The sequence below is a fragment of the Bos indicus genome, chromosome X, assembly GCF_029378745.1.
Source record: "Bos indicus isolate NIAB-ARS_2022 breed Sahiwal x Tharparkar chromosome X, NIAB-ARS_B.indTharparkar_mat_pri_1.0, whole genome shotgun sequence".
Classification (NCBI taxonomy): Eukaryota; Metazoa; Chordata; class Mammalia; order Artiodactyla; family Bovidae; genus Bos; species Bos indicus.
Window position 1 is genome coordinate 17,024,576 of NC_091789.1, and position 13,599 is coordinate 17,038,174.

The window sequence follows — 13,599 nt, forward strand, 5'->3', positions numbered from 1 at the left end:
CCTTCTCCAATGCATGAAAGTGAAAAGTGAAAGTGAAGTCGCTCAGTCGTGTCTGACTCCTAGCGACCCCATGGACTGCAGCCTACCAGGCTCCTCCATCCATGGGATCCTCTAGGCAAGAGTACTGGAGCGGGGTGCTGTTGCCTTCTCCTTAGAAGTATAGAAGTCCTGATAATTCCTAAAACTCCTATCATTCTACTCTGGTAAAATGCATCCTGTTTAACAGATTAGTGTTATGAACACCCAAGAATGACAACAGGCCATCGCCAATTCCTTCTCTGTGACCCAGCATTTCCCAGGTCCAAGGTGTTGAATGCTGAATGACAGAAAGGGGTGTTAATCAAAATTGAATTCAGTATTACAGTAAAACTGAGATTTGGTGTATGAGAGGTTTAGGGTTTTAGGCAATCATTTCTCTAAGATGTTGAAGCACTCTTCTGCTGCAGCAAGAGACAGTATGACACACAGAAGTCCTAATAATTCCTAATAGTACCATTCTGCTCTGTTGAAATGCATTCTGTTCAGCAGATTGGTGGAAGAGCACAGAAAACTGACAATAAGAACAGATCTTGATTTTGCCTTGAAATTACACACAATTTAAAAAAACACTACTTACCATAATGTGCTGTGCTTAGTCGCTCAGTCATGTCTGACTCTGTGATCCCATGAACTGTAGCCCGCCAGGCTCCTCTGTCCATGGGATTCTCCAGGCAAGGATACTGGAGTGGCTTGCCATGCCCTCCTCCAGGGGATTTTCCAAACCCAGGGGTCGAACCCAGGTCTCCCGCATTGCAGTCGGATTCTTTACTATCTGAGCCACCAGGGCAGCCCAAGAATACTGGAATGGGTGGCCTATCCCTTCTCCAGGAGATCTTCCTGACCCAGGAATCAAACCGGGGTCTCCTGCATTGCAGGTGGATTCTTTACCAGCTGAGCTACCAGGGAAGCCCGCTTACCACAATATGAACATTTAAAATGCCCTTTTCCCCTAATACTAATGAAATACTAAAAATTTACATTTTTCTTCCCAGATTGTAAAAATCTTTCTTCTCACAGTTGCTTTGAGTGCTTAAAAACACTATGTAGATTATTATACTGCATTTAGAATCAGAGTAAAAATTAATAATGTTTTTAAAGTTGTATCAATTCATGTAAAAGATTCATTAACAAATGTACTAGGGTAATCTTAAAGGCAAACCATATCCAAATCTTAACATCTCTAGGATAATTTAATGTTCAGCCTCAGGGTATAGTAAAAATACACAATTATGCTGTTTTTTCTAAATATTAACCACAAACAAAAGTTTGCTCTAGGAAAATCCTTGACACATGTTAAAAGGAGACTATAGAAACAATTAATTAATTGAAGTTGGTGGTTTCTCAATTGCTAACATACTGTCTTCTAGAATGCCCTCTTTGCTTAGTAAATCCAGATATAGAGAGACACATAATGAATGCTCCAATGAAGCAGAATGGACAGCAAAGTATGTTGCAGGTCTTATTTCTTTTAGTCACTTCTAAGTATGAAAGACTTGTCCCCCCACAACCAGTCACTTCCAAAAAGATAATCTGTGTATGCTTTCACAGGCTGTGAAGTGAGGAATAGCATATGAAACTTTGGCCCTAATAAGAGAAGCTTAAGTGAACAATGAATGGAAAAGAAAATACAATAGTTCTTCAAAGAAACAGAGCCTTCTAGCTCCAAATTGTAAGATCAAGCTCTAAAATCAGAAGCCTGTCCCTTATTTCACAATCTTGCTTTGGGCACCATGAGATAGTTTAAATATTGAGAAAAACCTATTTCATTTACCTATTTCTTGTACCCAGTGACAATATAGACCCTCAGTTCAAGATGAAGGATTTGGTTAATTACCAGGCAGGAGAAACTGGTAGGGCTAAGTGTGCCAGGAGTTTTGCAGCAAGTAGGAGGCTGGATGAGCCCGTCATCTGGGAAGTTTCCATTTAGCACAAAACAACATTACTGCAGGAAAAGTCTCAAGAGTTTCTGTGACAGAAGGGATGCTATATATTTCAAGGAGCAAAGTGCAGTGTAGAGCTTAAATTAAGTGACTTGTTGACACCAAGGTGGTATTTTGGGGGCATTCTGCCAATTAGGGCTTCCCTGATAGCTCAGTTGCTAAAGAATCTGCCTGAAGTGCAGGCGGGTCCCTGGTCCGATTCCTGGGCAGGAAGATTCCCCACTCCAGTATTCTGGCCTGGAGAATTCCGTGGACTATATAGTCCATGGGGTCGACAGAGTGAGTTTCACTTTCACTTTCTTTCTGCCAAATAAGAATGAGTTAATTTGCAGCTCAAAGGAATAGTGCTTACTGTAGATTTTTTAAATTTGTAATTATCTGCATAGGCAGACTCCTACACAAGTAACCTCCTCCCTTTTTCTATTTGTTACTTGAGATATTTTGAAATGGCTCATTTAATGCATGATCTTGTACTATTTTTATTTACCCAGATTCAAGAGGAAAGGGTATAGAAATCAGACGTGGAACAAGTTCACAAAATAAATTCTATTCAAATCCCAGGCATTAACAGCATGAAAGGCAACCCTCATGATGTGTTGGCAAATAGAAAAGTTTATAGTTGATGCCTATATTGCATAATGATATTCTAAGGGAAGAAGAAACTATATTTTCATGAGAAATTAAGGGGAAGACAGAGAGGAAAGGAGGTTTATATTATATTTCTCAGAGAACACAACTAAGATTAGAAATAATGACATTTGTGTCTAGTATCACCATAGTCGGAGTCATAATTATGAGTGAGAAACTTCAGAGAGCCTAATAAGAGTATGTCCCATCAAAGACCCAGGTAACAGAGTAGGGAGTTCACTGGGGCCTAGAAAAGGGTGTCTGATGAATCATAAGTTTCTTAAGATTGAGAATATGCTCCCAGAATACAGAGCAAAAGTATAAGATAGAAGTAAGGAGAAATACAAACATAACAGATGATTGGTCCAGGAGACCCAATATCTATCTAATAGAAGATCCAAAAAAGAAGAAAGAAAAATTTAAAAAGAAAACCCTGGGCCCATGGTTTTGAACACAGAATTCTATACAAGTACCAATCAAGTGTGAGGTCTAAAGAAAAATATTTTCAAATAATTAATAGTTCATAAACTCCGCCTTATGCATACCTTTCTTAGGAATTTACTTAATGATTTATCCCACAAAATTAGGTGATTATAAAAAATAAGAGTGCTTTTAACAACCTTGATAATGTAAAAGAAAAGGTATGTTTGACAGAGTGCAGAATGTAAAAGGGAAAGAAATGAAGTGAAGGACAGACGGGCAATATACATGTCCTTGTTAAGTATGGACTCTTGATGTAACAAGAGATGAATGTTAAAGTCCAGTGGCTAAAATAGTAGAGAAATGATGATGTGATTTGGGAGGAAAGAAGCTAAAGATGAGAGTGGGTTAAATGAGCCATTAGAGAAGAATACAATATGCAATCTCCTAAGATAAAAATTTAAACAATGAGTATTAAGAGAGTATATGTAGACAGGGAAATAGCCAAAACGAAAAACAAATATTAAAAAAATAAAAACAGGTATTAGAGAAAGGGTAGAGAACATGGCAGAGAAGGCTCCTGATCATCATCACAAATGCAACTATGTTTAAAAGCATTTTTCTTTTTTACTCCAAAATATTTTAAATTTAAATTAAAGGGAGTAAAGTCAACATTTATAGTATCTGTGCTCTTCTCCAGTGTGCTGGCATATTCTAGCTTCGCCAGCTACTTGTTATGAATCTAATTGCCTTGGGCGCTCCCTGTTTACTCCTAAGAACAGGAAACCTGTGCCTTCGTTACACCTTCTGCCCTCACCTGTCTGCATTTTCTCACTGCTCTTAGAGTTGGACTGTGAAGAAAGCTGAGCGCCGAACAATTGATGCTTTTGAACTGTGGTGTTGGAGAAGACTCCTGAGAGTCCCTTGGACTGCAAGGAGATCTAACCAGTCCATCCTAAAGGAGACCATTCCTGGGTGTTCATTGGAAGGACTGATGCTGAAGCTAAAACTCCAATATTTTGGTCACCTCATGCCAAGAGCTGACTCATTGGAAAAGACCCTGATGCTGGGAGGGATTGGGGGCAGGAGAAGAAGAGGGCAACAGAGGATGAGATGGCTGGATGGCATCACAGACTCGATGGACGTGAGTCTGAGTGAACTCCGGGAGTCAGTGATGGACAGGGGGGCCTGGCGTGCTGTGATTCATGGGGTCGCAAAGAGTTGGACACGACTGAGCGACTGAACTGAACTAGCAGCATGAGTGTCTTTGTTACTCTTCTTATAAAATTCTTTCCCCTATAACGTTTAATTACTCCAATTTTCCAGTTGATCTGATTTGTTTAATGTGAGTTATATAAATTTCTCATATGAATGATAAAACATTGATAGTCTGATTTATCTTTCAGACATATTGAAACCAACTAATTTTGTCTTCTCAGAAAATTATGAGTGTTTGGGTGGCATTTGATTATTATTGACTGACATATTTAAGCTCCAGAGTGAGCATAAAGATATTTTCAATTTAATAACTTTAATATGTCATTATTTATGTTGATGAATTTCTACTTATTAGGAGAAAATCTCCCAGAATTAATGAACTTATTTGGACATCCTGATACAAACTTGAAGTCTCAGTTAAATTAAATCATGTTGAAAAAAATAAAACAAACACATGCCTGAAATGAGCAAATGAATTATTTGAAGGCTGAATAAATACAGACACAAGCAGCCTAGGGACAAGTTTACTAAGAGCTTTAGAAATGCTTTCAGTAGAGACTGTAATAACATAAACATCTTAAATATAGTTTACTTGGAAGAGTTTGTGTGAAACTCCGCTCTTCCTTACACAGGGTATCATCTCCCTGACTTCCTGCAGTCCAGTAACAGTAACTTGACCCATTAAGTACTTGGTTGAAAAGGAGTGAGTTTTTAAAAAATTTAAAAGCAACTCATCGATAAAATAAAAAAATTATGCAATAGCCCAAACGGATTAATGATGTGAGCATTCATTATTATACAGAGGCCACATGTAGAGACAAACTCAGTGCTGTAGTTCTCACACAGCAGCAAAACAGTTTCTTTGCCTAAGTGTCTGTTTCAAAGGACTAAACAGGAGCCGCCATCCCTTTTCCCTTTGCTTCTTGCTTTTGCCTGCTCCTGGTCACTGTTCTGCTTTATTAGATGCTTGGACTGTGCATTCCTATCTGTACTTAGAACAAGGCTGAGTATATAAAACACTATAAGAGACTTTAGAGATCATTCCATTAAAACACGCTAATCTTATACACAAAACTTAGAGTTGGGGAGGTGACCCCAAGGTCACAGGGTTACTTAGCAAGGAACTGGCACAGGGCCCAGAGTACATGGCAGGCAATCAAATGTCTTATGATCAGATAAAGAAATAAGTGCTTATAACATGAAGAGGAATTCTTACCGTCAGTAATATGTTGGACTCCTGAGGTTGGCCCCTGATCTCCTAAAAACTCTATGTCTATGGATATGTGCAAAAGCCTTTTGTTTCTCCAAGAGATGGTATACAATGTCAACAGATTATGAAACTGACCTGTGCCCCACCCCAAAAAGTTAAAGCAATACAACACATCTTTACAAATAGAACTCTTGGCCTTACAGGTGACACAGGCTGTCATATGGTTGCCCTGCTGTGTATGTCTAAGTGTGCGGCACACATAGTGGGCGGGGGAGAGCATTCCCCACAAACAGGCACACTATCTATCACTGCTCCTTTCGCTCTCCACGCAGTCACTTCAAATACATATGTTAATGTATGGAGGACCTCTGGGAAGAGAGGAAAGGTGCACGACAGAATGAAGATGACAACACAAAGCAGGAGACAAGGTGGTAGTGTCAGCTTAATCACAGTCTCTGTGGTCACTATCTCACTGCACTGACATTTCTTCACTTATACAGTGGACAGTGATCTCCAAGGGCCCACCTGTCTATGACAGTTTGAGAGTATGGACCAAGTACTAGGGAAGAAGACTGAGAATGTGGCTTAACTGATCTCATCAGGAACTCAATATAAATAAGAATATAAATGGTCCTGTGTGCTAATTTCCTGGTACACACACAGATCACCAAGAAAACCTCTGTGAGAAGCTTGGATGAAGTAGCCTGTTTTATTTCTATACTCAGGAAAGCAACTAGGATGTGGCACAAAACAGCCACTCCTTTTCTGACCTTGCAAAATAATCAGTGTTACAACTGTATGTGCATATATGTGCAAGCATTTGTTTGATAGCCTTGAACAACACTGAAATGCTCTGATCAGGTATTTTTCTCACCAGTTCCTCTGGGGAGGAGTGCAATACTTACTGTAAAACTCAGCCTAAACTGTTAACACAAAATGTTTCTCAACAACTCTGGAGATTTATAGACTGAATGTAGAATTATTCCCTATTCTTTTACTTCTAGTCCAAATGCAAAGAAATTAATTTTCTGGTCATAATTTCAGTACTTCTGGGGCATTTTGGGGACAGAAGTAAAAATAGAACATCATTATATTGTCAGGTCCTATGGCTGAGTATGATTAATAGCTGCAGTGTCACAGACATAATAATCCAATAAAGCATCTGTATACTCAGGGCCAAGCTGCACTACAGCCGAGAAAGATGTAAATCTGGTGGCAGCAGCAGATTTCCATCAGCAATTCAACTTTAAAGATCACAGGTCTGTCTGTGCCCTCCCACTTTTGTCCCCTTACCTCACACCTTTCTCTTCAGTACTTTCCCTCTCCTTTATGGGTTCTGTGTGTGTGTTGGAGTGTGTGTGTGTGCTCAGTTGTGTCCAACTCTTCTGTGACCCCATGGATTGCCAGACTTCTCTGTCCACGGGATTCTCCGGGCAAGAATACTGGAGTGGGTTGCCATTCCCTTCTCCAGGGGATCTTCCAATCGAGGGAGAGAACCCATGTCTCCTGCAGTGTCAGGTGATTCTTTACCACTGGGTCACCTGGGAAGCCCCTGTGATTCTGACTTTTCCTCTATCCTTGCGAATCGAGAGCAAGAAGCACCCCACCATTGACCTTTTCTAAGACTTCTCTATTGAAATTGCAATGTTTCCTTCCTCTTAACTCATTATACAGATGAAATGAATTTAAGTTAGTTTTGTCTCTAACTAGATTGTAAGATCCTTGAGAAAAGGATCATTCCTTGCCATGTTTTTAAATTCTCTCTTCCATGTCTGGCATTGTCATGAGTTTATTTCAAGTATGTCATGCACTCTGAATCCTAAAGCAAATCTATTTTCTTTGTTGCTTTTACTTGAGATAAAAAAGTACTATGAGATAGGAAAAGTACTATGTATTCTGAAAACTTACAGTTTTTCTATTTCATGATGGTCCACATTTGTACAACAATGGTCAAATACCTCAGTGCTCTTTCCTCTGTGTCCACTTATTTTCTATGACAGTGTCAGACATATTAAAAATAATTCACACCTGACTATCAAAGTAAAAGAGAACTAATCAATAGTGTTGATATGATATTTATGTTGCCTAGAGATAACAGACCTGCAATAACTCTCTTGGGAGAACTATATTTTAACTGCTAGTCCAATGTTAAATATAATATTCCTATGATATTTTACCTACATTAGTCTATCTTAAAGGTTATGCCCAATGAGCTTTTAAAAACAGTCTATATACCATGTACCTGGAGTTAACTAGTGAGCCAGTGTTAGGCCAAAATGGAAGTTATAAAGGAAAGAACTATCCAAGATTTTATTTTCAGATAAGGAAGGCAAAAGGCTGACTCTTGATTGGCCAAGTGAGGAGTTTTGCTTCACTCACCATGTTGGCATATATTTTCCCCCTAAATGTTTTATCTTACTTTGAAGGTTTAACCTGAATTAAAACTCCCTGACTTTGCCTTCATTATCTCTTGTGATTAGTTGCTTTAAAGAGTTGAGGAAAATTTTGTAGAGGTTTCACACGACTTTTTCAAGGCTGGTCCCAGGCATCAAAGAGCTAAATAACATATCAGAAGTTTAGTCATTCTGAATACAGATTCCCCTTTCTACTGAGTTTCAGCAGAAAAAGACTGCATTTAGATAAAAAGGCATAAGAATCAAAAACAAGTGAAACACTTGCCTCATGAATATGACCACCATTTATACAGTACTTATCATTTACAAAGTGCTTTTGTATACCAAGCACTAAAAGCTTCAACCTCCTCACAGCTCACTGCCTACATTAACATGATTTTACTCTTCAGCTGTCTTACCAAACAATTTAACTATTCTACTGTATTCATCAACATGACTTTACAATTCCAGGTAACTCTTGCTCGTGAAGAAAGAAATTGCAAATAATTCTGTGGCTCATTCCAGAGATGTCCCAAAGATACTCACATGAATGTCGAACAGACTTTCAGCAGATAGGATTGAGATCAATACCCTTGTCTCAAAAACCTTGCCTTGTTGTGTCCACCAATCCAAAGTATAATATTATGTCATGAACTTTACCTAATCCTAATCAATCACCCATACTCCAATAGCCACCTGTAATCAGATTCCCAAACCGCATAATTATCCCCATTTAGCTTTCAAGATAGTACTCTTCCTTACCACAGTAAGGATAAACTCAACTTGTCCTTATCAACAAGTTATTCTGGTGATATTTCTGAGGACCCAGTATTCAACAATGCTTTAACTTCTGCTCTCATAACAGCCGCTTTAAGAAGCTGGGGCAGATCTCATCGTCTCCATTTTATACTTAGAGTAATTAAAGTTCACAGAAGTTAAGTAATCAGCCACATCAAAGAACATCAGCAGTGGAAGAATGAAAACAGGTTAAGTTCAAAGTAAGAGTTCTTAATATTAACTATGAGATCTTTATAAGTCAGCCTGTACAGATAGGGAAATTCCAGATCTTTAAGACCAGAAGGGACAAACAAAGGAAATACATGTGGAGTCTACATTCTCCGTAAGAGTGTGTTGTACAAACAAGGATGTTTAAGTTGTTACAAGATCACAAAGGGTGACCAAGATCGTGGAGAACCTAAGAAATAATGATATATAAGAACTCAGTAATCAGAGAGGGTTGACTCCACTCCCACTCACTGAAGGAGCCATGAGCAGGAAGTGATTAAGAAGCACAAAAGGTCAGAAAAGATGCTTGGAATGATTTCTATTTTTTTGAATTTACCAAGGCTAGCTTTATGGCCCAGGATCATTCCAAGCATCTTTTCTGACCACAATGCAGTAAGATTAGATCTCAATTACAGGAGAAAAACTATTAAAAATTCCAACATATGGAGGATGAACAACACCCTGCTGAATAACCAACAAATCACAGAAGAAATCAAAAAAGAAATCAAAATTTGCATAGAAACGAATGAAAATGAAAACACAACAACCCAAAACCTGTGGGACACAGTAAAAGCAGTCCTAAGGGGAAAGTTCATAGCAATACAGGCACACCTCAAGAAACAAGAAAAAAGTCAAATAAATAACCTAACTCTACACCTAAAGCAACTAGAAAAGGAAGAAATGAAGAACCCCAGGGTTAGTAGAAGGAAAGAAATCTTAAAAATTAGAGCAGAAATAAATGCAAAAGAAACAAAAGAGACCATAGCAAAAATCAACAAAGCCAAAAGCTGGTTCTTTGAAAGGATAAATAAAATTGATAAACCATTAGCCAGACTCATCAAGAAACAAAGGGAGAAAAATCAAATCAATAAAATTTGAAACAAAAATGGAGAGATCACAACAGACAACACAGAAATACAAAGGATCATAAGAGACTATTATCAACAATTATATGCCAATACAATGGACAACGAGGAAGAAATGGACAAATTCTTAGAAAAGTACAACTTTCCAAAACTCGACCAGGAAGAAATAGAAAACCTTAACAGACCCATCACAAGCACGGAAATTGAAACTGTAATCAAAAATCTTCCAGCAAACAAAAGCCCAGGTCCAGACGGCTTCACAGCTGAATTCTACCAAAAATTTAGAGAAGAGCTAACACCTATCCTGCTCAAACTCTTCCAGAAAATTGCAGAGGAAGGTAAAATTCCAAACTCATTCTATGAGGCCACCATCACCCTAATACCAAAACCTGACAAAGATCCCACAAAAAAAGAAAACTACAGGCCAATATCACTGATGAATATAGATGCAAAAATCCTAAACAAAATTCTAGCAATCAGAATCCAACAACACATTAAAAAGATCATACACCATGACCAAGTGGGCTTTATCCCAGGGATGCAAGGATTCTTCAATATCCGCAAATCAATCAATGTAATACACCACATTAACAAACTGAAAAACAAAAACCATATGATTATCTCAATAGATGCAAAAAAAAAAAAAAGAAGCACAAAGGGTATGGAAATACCAAGTAGGAAAATACCTCTTGAAAATTAAGACAAAAAATAAAAACTAGACAGATTACAACAAAAGTCCAGGAGTACCAGTATAAAAGAGTTAACAGACTAACTGGATGATTTTCTAGGGACAGCTCTTGTAGGTGGATTGGCATATAGGAATTGTATGCTTCTTAAGCGCACAGAGCAGAATTTGTGGAATTAGGAACCATATATCAAAGATGAAACATGATAAAGTCTAGCCAAGCAGGGAAGGGATAGAGAAAACCAAAGCTTAGAGCAGATTCTAGATGGCCTGCTGGTCTTCATAGAAGACAGACAGGATTTAGCTGAATAGATGCTTTCTGGCAGACACAAACCATATCACCTTCACAAGTGTCATTGCCATGAAACCTCACAAAGAATATACTAAGAAAACAAAGATCTGGGCTAGAAAACAAAAAAGTAGAGGAAGAAAAGGCACTGAATCTCAGCACATAGAACTAACTCAAAATAAGAAAAAGAAATTGATCAATGTATGGAATTAAAACTTGGAAACTTAGCTGAGTCCTCCTGAAAAAAAAAAATCAATGAAAGATCACAAGAGGGAGATGAAATATTACAGGTACCAACCATGACTTCAGATTAAAGTCCAGAAGAAAGATACGGAATATGGGAATATTGAAGGAAAACAGTGTCTTGAGGAATATATTGGAACAATCTCACCCTTAAAATAGCTCATGTGCAAAAAGTCTGTACCAGAAATTCGACTCTAAACAAATGAGAAGCTGAGAGGCCACTTATTCCCAGGGTCATTTTTCAGAGGCCCAATAAAAATCCACAAGAAACAGGAGCAGCAAAGCCTACATCAACAAAGAAATAAAGAATTCAGAGAAAAATGGTAAAGAGTCATCTCCATCACCAGTTTCTCAACTTTGCCTAAAGGGCAATTCTCTCTCCTATACTCACAATGGGCACTGGTATCTTCTTCTTCCTTATACATACTTGGAGCATTGTACTGCTGCTGCTGCTGCTAAGTCACGTCAGTCGTGTCCGACTCTGTGCGACCCCATAGATGGCAGCCCACCAGGCTCCCCGGTCCCTGGGATTCTCCAGGCAAGAACACTGGAGTGGGTTGCCATTTCCTTCTCCAATGCATGAAAGTGAAAAGTGAGAGTGAAGTCGCTCAGTCGTGTCCAACTCTTAGCGACCCCATGGACTGCAGCCTACCAGGCTCCTCCGTCCATGGGATTTTCCAGGCAAGAGTACTGGAGTGGGTTGACATTGCCTTCTCTGAAATAGACCATAGATGGCATATATATCTAAATGAAGCGTTTAAAGCAATTAATTGATGCATCTCAAACTGAGATTGCCTTCAATTTTCATCTACATTGATATCTTTGCCCACCTTTAAATATTACTTTGATTAGTTGAATCAAACCCCAAGGTAGAAGGTGGGAAGACGCATGAAAGTTTAAAAAATCAAGTGGCCACAGCACTAGACATTTCCTTTGAATACCTATATTCTGAAGCTAAAATGTGTAGGGAAAAGTAGTATTTGCAATAAGTCATGGTTTTGCCTCCTGATATATACATCTCCTTCCATATTTGCTAGCTACATCTCAGACCACAGTAATAAAACTTCCAGATCTGTGATATCCTTTATGTTACTTGTTTAGTTGAGGAGATGCTGAAGCACAGGGAGGATTGAGAAGAGGAAAGGGGGTAGGAGACACCCCCTGAACCCACAATGCCCATGACACCTTTCATACCAAAAGCCCTATCCTTCTAACTGTCTGCTTTGTCCTCATCCTCGGGAGCACAGCACTACTGTTTCAAGCCTTCTCCCCATCTTTGGGCCGGGCTGAAGGTAAGAGACCATTTCCTACTTGTCATTCCCTCTCTGATTCATTTTCTGAGGATTTATCTGCTGCAATTCTTCTCCCCTCAGAAAAACAGACAATAAGTGGCCAAAGAACTACATCTAAAATCCTTTTAGTGCTCTCATGATTTTCTGAGCAGTTTTCAGCACCAGCTACTTCTACAATTGCAAAATCACGTGTCACTTCTGGATAAACATGGTGAGCAGGAAATGGAATGGTGGTAGGCTGGGGGAGGTATTATTTTGATGAGTAAACCTCATGGAATTATTTTATTCTTTAAATTTCATACTTGTATAAATTTGATACAAATTTTTTTAAAAACACAAACTTTTATTTTTGGACTGGTTTGTGCACCCACTTTGTGCACAGACAGATTGCAGGGAATGCATGCCAGGCCCACAGCTGGACAGTCATTGACCAAAGGACAGTCTTTTCTGGATCACTTTTGACTCATTAGAACTCCATGAAAAATATGAATTCCCACAAATGCCTACAAATGACGAGTAGAGTTTACCATGAAATGAGACAGTAGGGTCATGGTACTGCTAAGAGAACCTCTCATTTTAATAAAATTATCATTATATCCCTTTATTCTGCTGAGAAATCACAAAACAAAATAACAGGAAGGAAGAATAAAAGCTTTCAAGATAAGGGTAGTATTTATGTCATTAAGATGCACCAAGCTACTTCCATTCTGGGTGTGGGTGTGTGTGTGTGTGTGTGTGTGTGTGTGTGTATGTGTAATGAATCCAGCCAAACCACCGACAAGTAACATTTGGAAATTAGACAAAATTGATTCCTAGATTCAAGCAAAAGTTCAAGGTGAGAGGGAGGAGGCGAGGAGCAGACTCCGATGGAAAAGAAGTCATTACCAGCTAGCTCCTCTGGAATACCAATAAACCTCAGTCTTGTGAAAGCATATTTTTATGGAATTTCATAAACATTCCCCTGTGGTCCCTTGACATTTCCAACCTAACTACATACATAAATGGAGAAAACAGGTCTATAGAACAGCCAAAAATGAGACATGCTGAAATAGGTAGCTGGAAAGATTTTTGCTTAAATGAGGAATCAAAATTCCCACTGTGTTGAAGTACCCAAATGATCTACACTTATACTAACTAGGTGTGTGTGGGGTGACCGTTTTGGTCAAAAGTCCAAGGAACAGATGGGTTTTGGGGTTTCCTTATGGCTGGATGCCAGCTATGACTAACTGAGTAAGGACCAGTTTCTCTGCAAAGATATTTAAATTAAACAAGTGACACTCACATCCAAGGCTTCTAGTTGTTTCTAATTAACACTCATGCAAGCTGTGAAAATCTCTACCTGCCGCCATTTTGCTTATTCTGTGAATCAAAA

General features: G+C 38.7%; 1 protein-coding gene across 2 annotated transcripts in view; it reads right to left on the reverse strand.

Annotated features, from left to right (window-relative positions):
* Positions 1–13,599, reverse strand: part of USP26 (ubiquitin specific peptidase 26) — a 46,790-nt gene that overhangs the window by 26,461 nt on the left and 6,730 nt on the right. The window lies entirely within an intron of this gene.